The sequence below is a fragment of the Aotus nancymaae genome, unplaced genomic scaffold (assembly GCF_030222135.1).
Source record: "Aotus nancymaae isolate 86718 unplaced genomic scaffold, 86718_ANA_hifiasm-v0.15.2.pri h1tg000014l, whole genome shotgun sequence".
NCBI classification, from domain to species: Eukaryota; Metazoa; Chordata; class Mammalia; order Primates; family Aotidae; genus Aotus; species Aotus nancymaae.
In genome coordinates, this window is record NW_026988425.1 from 62,564,721 (window position 1) to 62,578,236 (window position 13,516).

General features: G+C 40.9%; 1 non-coding gene across 1 annotated transcript; it reads right to left on the bottom strand.

Annotated features, from left to right (window-relative positions):
* Positions 1-356: 356 nt before the first annotated feature.
* LOC135274985 (U6 spliceosomal RNA) lies at positions 357-459 on the bottom strand. The gene has a single exon (XR_010342719.1). It is a non-coding gene; the product is annotated as a U6 spliceosomal RNA (small nuclear RNA).
* Between the last annotated feature and the right edge of the window lie 13,057 nt (positions 460-13,516).

Below are 13,516 nucleotides of genomic sequence, written 5' to 3' on the forward strand. Positions count from 1 at the left end.
CCCTTCAACACAGGGCTGAAGATCTCATGGTAGGCCTCTCCATCACTCACCTGCTCTCCTTCCACTAGCCTACTATATGCCATCCCTAGGGCTCTGTAAGCCACAAACCAGGTTGAGGGACCAACCACAGGTCAAGAGAAGCTCCAGATCTGGGGCTAACAAATTGATTTAGGGATGTCAAAGGGTTTTTGCAATTGCTGATATACTCAAGGACAGTGATACCTATTATTAGTTCTGTTTCTTCCTCCTCCTCCTCCTGTTCTTCTTCTCCTTCTCCTTCTCCTTCTCCTTCTTCTCCTTCTCCTCCTCCTCCTGCTCTTCTTCTCCTTCTCCTTCTCCTTCTCCTCCTCCTCCTCTTTATCCTCCTCCTTTTTATTCTTCTTCATGTCATCCCTGGTCAGGGCCCATGCTAATCTTCTCAGTATTGTTCCAGTTTTAGTATATGTGCTTCTGAAGCAAATACTCCTTATTGATGGATATTTTCATCACTTTTGGGGCATGGTGGGTACAAGTGCTTGTAAACAGGCAAGTGTTCAGTATAGTAGATACATTTCTTAGATAGCAGTGCCAGTTCAGTGATATGCTTCCTAAAGGTCACCAGAGATCTCTCTCTCACATGGATACAGATATAAATTGAAGAACACTTTTCCTAAATCACTAATTTTCTCATATTGACATTCTTAGATATTGCATGATAGAGACCTTCCTCCAAGCCCTGTGAATGAACATTAATCTGGATTTTCCTGAGAGTTCAGCTCAGGAGACAGCACTGCTTGCCCAGACTCAGTGGCCTGGATCCAAAGAATACTCAGCTTTTGTTCCAGTGGAACCTGTAACCCCCTTTCCTTGCCCTGGCCCACCGCACACCAGGTCTAAGAGAAGAGGTAGATTGATTTCCTTAAAGTGGAGCTGCTGAGAGACTCTAAGCTGTGCTTCAGCAAATGGAACCCTCCATCAGCCTGATGGCCATACCCACCTCAACAATCAGCGCCAGCCCAAGATCCCCCTCTGGCCCATCCCATTTTGCCTATCATAGGGCCACTCTCAGACTTTGCTTCTGATTTCATGTACCCAGCCAAGCCTTTGTCTAGCCCACCATAGCTGATTATTCAGACTGAGCATATATCCACTGGCCCAACCCAGGATTATGCCCATCAGGAAGGCCTAACCCCATCCTAGGCCCTTGTGCTGCTCATGGCCTCCAGCGTCTGTTGCACAATTTGGGCACCACAGGGAGCACATGACTGGCATCTACAAAGACAAAGATGGAAAATATGAGCTATCCATTTGGCAACAATGTTGGCATCTTCCTTGATTCGTGCTGCCAAGCTCTGACCAGAAAGATCTTGGCCTGTTTACTGCCCGATGCAGTCAGTCCAGACTCAGGGTGGCTCAGGTCATGGTGGTAGAGCCAGCTATCATGAGATTTATACATGCAAGAAAAAGACAGAGAAAGGGATCCAGACTCCGTATCAGACACAAGCTAAAGGAAATGCTAGGAAACCTCCATGAAATCAAAGAGGGAAGGTTTTTAAAATTTAGAAATTGGCTGGAAATAAACATTATATTCTGCTTTTCCTTTTTATTTGGTTTTCATAGAAGAAGCTGTGTTTGCTGTCCACATAAAGTGTATACAATCTTTGTCCCAGAATAAGGGGAACAGGAAAATAGGAAAAGAATATCAAGTAACTGGAGGATAGTATGTATTATAATGGTGGAACAGCTGTGTCATTTGCTGCCTATAAAGTATTATTAATAATTTTGTGGCCCAAATAATTTCAAAAGCACTTTAAAGAGAAGTCAGAAAGAAAAGCACTAGTGTATACATTGATCTTATCTTACCCTCCCCACAAATCTTTCAAGTTAAGTGTTATTTCTCCCAGCTTGCAAATGAGAAAACTGAGGCAGCCTCAAAAAGGCTAAAAGATTGCTCAAGATCACAAAACTAAAAAGAGACTGAGTTAGGAGAGGATTCCTGTCCACCAGACACCAAAGCTCACAACTGTCAAGGATTGTCATTAATTTAGACAACTGTCTTCTCCCTGAAGTGTATACTAAAAGAAGTTTACTAGCATTCCAAGACAATGTCATCAGGGAGACAGCATGGTCAAGTTACTATTGAAGGAGTCCTTCCAGTCCATTTCCCAAAACTAAGAGTTGAAAGGTGAGTTTTGTAATTGGTTCGCTTTGAATAGATTATTTATTTTAAGCTGCCGGGTCTGATGATGCAATAAGCGGGGGAACAAGCTCGGTTTGAAGATAGATTTCTGATCTTCTGGGAAGTGTTTCCACTTTAATAAGCTTTGATTCCCCAAGGAAATTCCTAAAGGCATTCAGTCACGACCCACTGGGCTGCCAGGTCTCTGTAAATACAGGCATGCGTGTGTGCACACACACATACAAGAATAGATAGTTTTGTAGTCACGACAGTGAGTGCTGCTGACAGTCAGCAGGGAGGAGACTATTGGGAGGAAGATTTTTCTTCTTACAACTTGAATCCAGTGGTTGGGGGTTTACAGATTAAGTGATGATAGATTAAAGAGGAGAAAAGATGCCTGGGCACAGTGGCTCACACCTATAATCCCAGCACTTCAGGAGGGTGAGGCAGATGGATCACCTGAAGTCAGGAGTTCGAGAGCAGCCTGGCCAACACAGTGAAACCCCATCTCTACTAAAAATACAAAAAATTAGCCGGGAGTGGTGCCGCACACCTGTAATCCCAGCTACTCAAGAGGCGGAGGCAGGAGAATAGCTTGAACCCGGGAGGCGGAAGTTGCAGTGAGCCAAGATTGTGCCACTGCATTCCAGCTTGGGTGACAAAAGTGAGACCCTGAAAAAAAAATAGAGGAAAAAAGACATGATTTATTTATGCTTACAGGCAGGAATACTCAGTGATAAGTAACTCATCTATTAGCCAGAGGAAAAAAGGTTATATACCAAACTTAACCAAGAAGTAGGGGGAGTGGTTAGGGAAAGTATGGAAGGTTCTACTGGACTTTTTGATACTAGTGGAAATGGACAGTCTATCTCCACAGCAGTTGAATTTGTAGGAAACTTCCTAGGAGGAGGGTTAGTGGCAGCTGTATTTTCTGGAGTCTTTAACTTAATCAGATAAGAGAATCTCAGATAAGATTTATTTCCAAATCTTCTTTAGCTCCAATATTTTCATTTAAAAGTTATCTTTATATCACATTTGGGGTCCAAGTGGATCCCCACATGTCCTTCATCTGAAACTATTCTGGACATTTCACCAAAAAAGAAAAAAAAAAGCTAGTTTTATTGCTATGGGGAGTGATTTATATTAGAAATAGTGAGGTAAGAGATCTGCAAAGGGACAGAAAGAACAAAGATTAAACATTGGAACCAAGTGGAATCAATTTCTGAGCATAGAAGCCAGCTAGTCCAGTCCAGTCCAGGTTTCTAGATGTTGAGTCTGAAGCCTCTTTAGTGAAGGCGGTAGTGGGAAAGTCACAATAATGGTTGTTTGCTGGAGCAGGGCATGGAAGATGCACATGCTCTGGTAAACTTTCTGAGTGCCCCACACTGTTGTGGTGGTGATCTGTCTTTTGAAGCTATATCAAGTGGTCCAGCTTCAGCACCCAGAGCTTCAGAAAACAGGCAGTGCTAGTTCTCAGTGATAAGTCAGGAGAATGCGGGGAAAAGGAAAGTATTAATAATTGACAAAATGTGCAAGATGGCAGAATTCAGTTTAGAAGAGATGAAAAATAGCTCAAAGACAATGAACAGAACTAGAATCTGATAACCCACAAAGGGTTATAATTTTCCATTGAAATATAAAATTTCTCTCCACGGTCACCTCCATTTTTATCAAAGATAAAGTAAGATTTTTCTTATTTACAAAATAAGCCTAGCCTCATTAAATATGTCCCAATTATTTAATAAATGAAGCAAGAATGGTAATTGACCACACAGGCCTTTTAAAGTTTGCTTTGCTGGAACTTTTATGAGGAATCTCAGATTGGACTTTTAAAAGCCTTTCTTGGCCAGGAGGCCGAGCCAAGAACTTGTCATCAGAACTTTATCTGCAGTACCTATAGATCAGGGTGAATTCCTCTTCTCTTGAGGCGTCTAAAACATTCTGAAGCTCCTGAGCCTGCCAGGAAGTGACCTTCATTACTCATCTGTGAGGCTGGGGACACTGTAAGCCAGTAGAAGGCCAGTTCTGCTAAGAGGGCTTTGTGAACACTGACTCCATGAAGTCAACCTTTGTTCCTTGAAACTGTCTGGTCATGGCCGGGCATGGTGGCTCAAGCCTGTAATCCCAGCACTTTGGGAGGCCGAGGCGGGCGTATCACGAGGTCAAGAGATCGAGACCATCCTGACCAACATGGTGAAACCCCGTCTCTACTAAAAATACAAAAATTAGCTGGGCGTGGTGGCGTGTGCCTATAGTGCCAGCTACTCGGGAGGCTGAGGCAGGAGAATTGCTTGAACCCTGGAGGCAGAGGTTGCAGTAAGCCGAGATTGTGTCACTGCACTCCAGCCAGGTGCCTGATGACAGAGTGAGACTGTGTCTCAAAAAAAAAAAAAAAAAAAAAATGCCTGGTTATATCTATTTCTATGTACATCATTCTCAAATGTGACATTTCGGTTAAAGCCTTGGTGATATAACTAATTTCCTCAATTATGTCCTGTTACAAGGAGAATAGACACTTATGGAACTTATGCAAAGAACTATATTGCCATAAAAATAAGAAAATTCAGTATGAGTTTCTGAATTCTGTAGGGATTCGATAAGGAGAAAAAGATAAATGTTTCATTCTTGCTTATAAGATATAATCTACTAAATTGTTGTTAATTACAAATAGGTTAAGAGAAAAGACAAAAGGATTCCTTATATCCAGAAAATGGAATACTAAAGAACCAGCAATGTTCCAAACAAAAATAAAACCCATAAAAATTATAATCAATCTTCATCAGTTCATTCAGTCCCAGGTAATTTATTTTTGTTCTGATCAATCTTGAGTTAGCAGTTTTATGAAGCCATCAGCCTCTCCACTAGAATTCTGGAAATTCTTACTCAGTCCAGTGGTACGATCTCAAAGTCATTCATGCAGAGCCATCAGAAGCCTTTACCTTGGATAACCAGTCATTTTTATGGGTCTCTGAAATGCTGAGATAATCTTTTGCTTCATCATCTTTTGCTGAAGATGATGTACTCTGCCTTATAGCTGATTGTAAGAGCTTTCAGGAAAGCATCAGAATAAAACAATAACTCCCTGTGAATGAAAAAAAGACTTAAAATGGCACCCAGCAATCTCATTACTGGGTATATATCCAAAGGATTATAAGTCTTTCTATTATAAAGACACATGAGCACATATGTTCACTGCGGCACTGTTTACAATAGCAAAGACTTGGAACCAACCCAAATGCCCATCAATGACAGACTGGACAGGGAAAATGTGGCACATATACACCATGGAATACTACACAGCCATAAAAAATGATGAGTTCGTGTCCTTTGTAGGGACATGGATGAACCTGGAAACCATCATTCTCAGCAAACTGACACAAGAACAAAAAATCAAACACCGCATGTTCTCACTCATAGGCAGGTGTTGAACAATGAGATCACATGGACACACAGGGAGGGGAGCATCACACACTGGTTCTGTTGGAGGGGACTAGGGGAGGGACAGTGGAGGATAGGGAGTTGGGGAGGGATAACATGGGGAGAAATGCCAGATATAGGTGATGGGGATGGAGGCAGCAAACCACATTGCCATGTATGTACCTATGCAACAATACTGCATGTTCTTCACATGTACCCCAGAACCTAAAGTGCAATAAAATATAAATAATTTTTAAAAAAGGAAAAAAAAAAAGACTTAAAATGGCAATGGCTAAAACTTTGATGAGAATGTATTATAAAAATAATGCAATTGACAAGGAAATTTGGTTGTTTTGATGACATAAAACACTTACGATAACTAGAATTATGACTCCTAACATTATATTAGGACATATGGAAAATGAGGGTTTTAACTCATATACTTTCTGAAGTACTTATGTTCATAGCATTTACCCACACAAATCTAATATAGGGAGGTTAAGTATAACTTCTCATTTGATAATTCTTCCCATTCCTAATGTCCTGATTTCTTTAAAGTATCAGCAAGCATCTTGAGATAAATAGGAGAGGCTTTGGGATTGATAAGAAATATAGGTGGTCTTTGGGTTATCTTTAGAGCCCTGTTACCATCTTTGTAAAGACTTGATTCATAAGGTGAGGACAGTATTTGTAATTCTTCAAAGAATTAAGGGCAAACATCTTAGTCTATTTTGTGTTGCTATAACAGAATATTCAAGACTGTAACTGCCCAGTGGGTTCTTCTTGCCTGTTGCTCAGATAGAGCTGATTTATCAAGACAGGGAAATTACAAAGGAAAAAGGGTTTAATGCACACAGAGCCAACTAAATGGGAAACCTGAGTTTTATTACCCAGATCAATCTCCCAAAAATTCGGAGACTAGGGTTTTTTAAAGATAATTTGATGAGTTAGAGACAAGTGAGTGGGGAATGCTGATTGGTTGGTCAGATATGAAATCACAAGAGGATCCAATCGGGTTCTTCTTGCTGTCTTCTGTTTCTGGGTGGGATCGCAAAACTGGTTGAGCCAGATTACCAGTCTGGGTGGCACCAGCTGGTCCATCAGAATGCAGGGTCTGAAAGATATCTGGAACACTAATCTTAAGTTTTACAATAGTTCTTTTATCCATAAGAGCAATTGGGGAGGTTAGGAATCTTGGCTGCATCCTGTCCTGAACCATAATTTTGAATCTCATGGCTAATTTGTTAGTTTTAAGAAAGTGGTCTGCTCCCCAGGCAAGAAGATTTGTTTCAGGAAAGAGCTGTTATAATCTTTGTTTCAAAGTTAACCTATAAACTAAATTCCTCCTATAGTTAGCTTGATCTATGTCCAGGAATGAACAAGGGCAGTTTGGAAGTCAAAGGCAAGATAGAGTCAGTTAAGTCAGATCTCTTTCACTGTCACAACTTTCTCACTGTTATAATTTTACAAAGGTGGTTTTATGACTGAGTAATTAATAATAAACAGAAAGGTACTGTCACACAGTTCTGAAGGCTGGGAAGTCCAACGTCAAGCTGCTGGCATCTGACAAGGACCTCCTTGCTGCATTATCCCATGGTGGAAGGTGGAAAAGTAAGAGAGAGGACAAGAGGGAAGTCATACTCATGCTTTTATAAGGGGACCAATACCACCCACAAGGGCCTAATCATCTCTTAAAGGTCCTAACTCTTAATACTGTTACAATGGCAATTACATTTCAACATGAGTTGTGGAAGGAACAAACATGCATACCATAGCAGACCACCTCAAGAATAGCATTAAGGAACTGGCCTGCCTATCCAACTATGGTATTTTTAATTTATTTCTTTATATTGGAGATAAGATTTCCAACTAAGGTGGAAACCAAGAGATTTTCAATGATCCAGAACTCTGGATTTAGAGCTCTGTGTCTTCGGAATGTTTTTATAAGTCATTCAGCAAAGACTCCAGGATGTATTCCTTTCCTCTGAGTACGTTGCTCCACTTTAGCCCAATTAACCTTCAGAGTGGGAGGGAAGACGGATTCCCAACAGGCCCTAAATATTTGCCTCCAACTGGGCCATTTGCAGGAGGAAGGTGATGGTGCAGCGGAGGGGGAGAGTTTATGCTGAGTGTATATTTCAATTTTTATTCTAGATCTGATTTCTGTTCTTTAGTTTTGCTGAGGGAGTCTTTTAGGCTAGCTGTGATACTTTTATTTTTAATGTCCTTTCATTCTGATCCTCCCATATTGGTAATACGACATTTGTTTAGGATGAGAGCTTTCTGAAAATCCTCTCAAATATAAAAGTTGTTTCAAATCAAAGGATCTGCTGTCTGGCCATGGATGATTTAGCATCTCCAAAAGTATACTTTTTCCAAAATGTGACTCTGAATGAATAAACCTATTTTATGTCTTAATCATGGACACAAGAAACACCCCCATAGAGGGTACAGATGCAGCTCCCATGATCCCAAAATCATTTCCAAAGACAGCCAAAGAGAACGAAAGCAAAGATCGCCATTTCTATAGGCAGTAAAAATGATATTTGTGAAAACTCCTGCCTCCAGTTGGCCATAACATGGAACCTACGAATCCATGACTCTGGGCAGGTCATACTGAGATGGGAGTTCTCTTCACCAGCAAGACAACAGGAAAGAGAAAATAAGGGCTTTTATGGGCTGAGACCCTTTATTTACACTTAGACAAACCCCCTTAGCATTGGAACAGTCAGCACGATTCCAGCTGAAAATGGGATGCCCAGGATACCCAAATTTCTCTCCAGCCAACTACAAATCCTTGAGCCCCAACCTGACAATTGGCTGCTTCTGCACACAGACCAGACAATCTGCACCCCACAGCATGTGGAAAGCCAGAGAGTGAACACTCTGACTCAATCCAAGCCAAACTATCAGGACACAAAATGAGACAGAAAGGACACAATAGCTGTCCCTGTGAAGGAAAAGATCTATTTTTAAAAGTATTCAAACCAAGTCACAGTACAGTAAAAATAAGTTCCTAGTGTTTTCTCCTGCTGACCTAAATCTTGGAAAGAAAAGACAAAAAGATGCTCTTACCACCCTCACTTGATGGGATTCTGAGCAGAGATCTTGGAATCTGGCTGCTAAGAAATTTATCTTTGTCGGCATAGTCAGAGATCCTGAAATCTTAGCTGCAGTTTCTGAAGGAGCAGAGAGTCCCAACCATCCCATCCTGGTCACCAAAACTGTCCTCATCCAACTTAGTTCCAGTGGTTGGAGGCCCATAAATTAACTAACAATAGACAGATTAACAGGAGAAAAGACAGGTGATTTACATATACACAGGAGTTCTCAGAGATAAGAACTCACTCAATAGCCTGAGATTAAAGTGTTCATATACCAAACTTAACAAAGAGGAAAGGGGTTAGGGCTTCAGTGAGAAGGTATGGAAGGTTCTGTTGAGGTTTTTGCTGCTAATGCCAATGGGCATTCTGTCTCTCTGGTGAGTGAATTCCAGAAACTCCCTCAGACGGGGGTTAATGGCAGCTGTATTTTCTGGAGGCCTTGCTTTAGTCAGGTAAGTGAAGTTGAGATAAGATTTCTTTCTGTATCTTCTTTAGCTCAAATGTTCTCACTTTAAAAATCTTTATGCCAATTCTGGGGATCGGAATGAATCCCCACAGGACTCAAGACATGAACTTTTAAAAAGGAAAACTTCCTAACTCCTTTCTAGGGCAAATTTTGAGATAGACAATATTTCTGTGACATGCTTGAGAGCTTCAGGAAGGCTCAGTGAAGTTCCTGGTGACAGAGACATCACTGCCTAATACAAATGCACTGTGGGGTTACGGATAAGGTCTCTGCCCAGGATGACATCATCCCGGGCCTCGTTCCAGCACTGTAAGCTGTGACTTCTGTGCCCAGAGTCAGGACTGCTGTTTAACTTCGTTAAGTTCTCAAGATACAGAGCCTGCTACTTACCTTCAGAAAAATCATTGCACAATATTTCAAGAGTGAAGTAATATCAGGTTTCATTTTCCTTTTTACTTTTGCCTTTTACTCATCACAAACAGGAAAAAAAGTGGACCATTTATATTTTTGGGTCACAAATTGATCTTGTAATTCCAAACACTGACTTCCAGGGAAATTCTGTTACCAGTGGAAGTATCTAGAAGGAAAGGTGAAAGTCAAAGTGCTAATTTCAAGAGGCAGTATTTTTAAATCTATATTACTTTATAAGTAATATGAATTAGTCCTATTTGTCTATAAGGAATACATGCTTCTTGTTCAGTAAAGTCATCTTCACAACTTCAGGAATTCTGTCATTATTATGATAGTTAAGAGCATCTTCTAAAAAAATTGTGGACTCAGGTTCATCGTTTCAAACAACTGATACACAACACAAAATGTAGAAATTAAAGATAACTTGGCTGGGTGTGGTGACTGACACTGGCAATCCCAGCTACTCGGGAGGCTGAGCTGGGAGGATCACCTGACACCTGGGAGGTCAAGGCTGCAGTGAGCCATGATTGTGCCACTGCATTCCAGCATGGGCAACAGAGCAAGACCCTGTCTAAAAAAAGAAAATAACTGAGCCACCAAGTGATCTTGTCTTAGGAGACAGAAAACCCCATAAGAAGAAGGGTAGGAAAATGTCTGCAGTCTAGCCTCTGGGAATGAAATTTCTTAAGGATGGGCTTCATGGATTTGGGGCCTATGAACCTGCAAGAATACTAGCAATCAAGAGAGTAACAACATAACCAGAAGAGTTCAGAGTTGGGGAAGCTTCTTCATAGCACTAACTGAGATACTGCTAATTAGTGGCTCTCCAAAATGTTATTAAAATAATCTGTTGATACTGGATAGTCTTTATTGGGAGAGGAAGCTGTCCTGTGCATTATCGGATGTATAGCAGCATTCCTGACTTCTATCCTCTAGATGCCAGCAACAGCCCCAGTCATGACAACCAGAAATGTTGCCAGAAGTGGCCAAATATCCCCTAAGAGGCAAAATCATCCCCTGATGCCTTAAAGATAATGGAGGACACTATTGACAGAGTCTCAGTAGAGTCTTGAGGTAAGGGTAGGGGGTGGAGCAAAGTTGGGAATATTTTTGAGATTGTGAAGTCTGTTTCTTTTCTAATGTCTATCTTTCAGTGTGGGTGCCAGGAAGTTCTGGTTAGGGTTGAGTGAGGACCATAACATAATCACTTAGACTTGGTGGACACAACAAGGTGAAGATTTTGAGAATAATATTTCCTTTTGATGCTTTCTATTGATGAGTTGATGCATATTTGGGGAAGTTCCTGGAATGAACGATACAGTTATTTTTAACTGTTATCTTCTGAGGAAGGGTATTCTGGAACAGTAAAGTTTTGCTGATGAAGACTGTGGAATAGTAAAGTCACGTTAACATAGATTGTGTGGATATAAATAGTTTCAGATCTCAGCGTATTCCTTAAGTTCCTTGATTTTTCGCCTCTGCCCTTTTGCCCATTATTACCACATTCAGAAAAGCCAATAAAATACAAAAGAGATGAAAGAGGTGGCAGGAAGGAGGAGGGGCACAGGTGTTGCTGCCGGGCTCCATCCTGGCTTCACCACACTAAGTCTTGCATGACCTGGGTGAGCAACATACTTTCTCCAGACCTCAGCCCCTCCATTAATATATGGAGGTTAATAATCGTGTCTCCCTCATCAGGTTGTGCTAGAGTTTGAATGAAATAATACATGTCCAGTACCCTAGACATACTATGGACTCAGTGGGTATTAATCAACTGGGTAAAACTAGGAAAAAATGCCATCACAATGGTGCTTCTGTGCTTAGATCAACATGCTTTTACTGGGTTTAAAAGGGTTCTCTCTGACCCCAGAAATATTGTGTAGGGAGAGGTGGCTAACTCTCCTCAATCCTTCCATCCATATTCTTAAGAGAGCATGCTCTCGGATCACCACTAAAATGCATGGGGGAATTCAGGCTGTAATTTAGTAGTGCCACTGCTTATAAAAGTAGAGGAACAATGAGAACACCACAGCACTAGCTTGGAGTAGGTTAAAAACTACTTTTCTGAAGCTTATCCACTAGAATGTTTACCTAAGCTATTTTTCATGGGACGTTTTAAAGACAATACCTTCCTTTAATAGCCATGACCTTGAATTCATTACGTTGTGGAATTCTACTGCTTACTCTCTTAATTCTGAAACTGGTCATATTCTTCAAGTGGGAGACTCACTTGTACAGTGCCAGGTGTTGATCTAGGCACTTCATATGAATTTTCTCCTTTAGTCCTCAGTCTGTGAGGCAAATACTGTGATGAGAAATCCGATACTCAGAGTCAAGTAATATAGTGAGGAGATCCAGCTGACACATGAGTGGAGGCAGAATTTAAGCCTTGTCTAGTGGGCTCCAAAGTTGATGATCTACTCCAGCATGTTACCACCTACACATCTGTTTCTCAAAATGACAACAAACAGAAAAACCCAAAGATAACGCCTCAAATATCTAGTCATGGTTTTACAGAGTCTGGGTCCATTTGCAGTATTTGAACAGATAAACTGGTTTCTAGTATGTTGGCAAGGAAAGCGCAATCCTGCAAAGTGGATAGATCTAATCTGATCATGAGGACTGAAATAACCAGACACTAGCCTCAGGGAGCCACATTGCCAGTCCAGTTGTTTGTCTAATTTTAACCAGTGAATGAAGTAGATCCAATCCATTGGTTGACACTTAACTGCAGTTGATGGGGTTGTGAGGAAGAAAAAGAAGTCCATCCCCCCCTCTTGTACACCATCCTGTCCCCCAGGGCAATTTGAGGGCTGTGTAAATTTGGCAAAAGATGTGTACACAGCAAAGGTTATCAACAAAACGGTTATGGGTTAGGGGAATTTCACTGAATAACTCTGTGGATGGGAGTGACATTGGAATTAATTGTTTCCTAGAAAAATGTCTTGAAGAGAAGGTTTCCTGGGATGGTCTCCTTGTTTTATGGTGATGGTGACCTTTTTATTATTTTTAGAGGTGATTCATTAAAAGAACAATCAACTGCAATTCAACTTCTAGGCCGCTGTTAGTTTTTTGGGTTTTGTTTTTGTTTTTTAACATGAATCAGAGTTCTTTTTCCCATCTCAGCTCTGGGCAAATGCCAACTGTGTGACTCTGTGCAAGTCCCCTAATCTCACTGGGGCTCAGTTTCTTCTCTGTAGAGAGGGATCCACCACATGATCCCTGAGGTTCCTTCTTGCTCTTAAGTCAAACCAATTCAGATGTTGTTAACTGACTAGTGCCCTCTACAGGCAACTTCCTCCACCATGTAAGAATCCAGGAAGAGGATATTAGCAAAATTCTCTTGATATATTTAATGTTGTGATTTAGCATGCAATATAATATTTTGTTATGTAATGAAGCATGCTGTGAAGCAAATAAAAATAATAGATTTTACCTGGATCTAATTTTACAGATAAAGCATATAAGGACCACCATGGCTGGGAATTTTTCCAATTCCTTTGGGATAAGGCTGGGGCTTGGTTACAGATCCTTGATATTCAGCTTAATAGTGTCCAATCATGACCTTTCTAGTCTTCCATGGTTTTCTTTAAAACCCTCTTTCCTTCACTTCTCCGATAACATTGGAACTCAGCATTTTCCAAATTTTCTACGTACTTATGAGCCTTAACAGTTGATGAACTGTGGATTTTTCCACTAGAGTGGGAAATGGCTGCTTAGAAGTTGCCTGGTAATTATGTGAGCACTTCCTGTAAGGGTTACTTTCTTGCCACCTTTCCTGCTGCTGATGGGAAGGTCCTTTACTGACATTGCCAGTGGAAAATGTATGCATGCTCAATATCTGATTGATTCATTTTTAGTTCAAGGACTGAGAAAATTTTTAAACCTTCATGCGGAGATCTACTCAGAAGTTGGGACACACTATTCATTTCTAAGGTGGAGAACATAGAAAAAAATGTC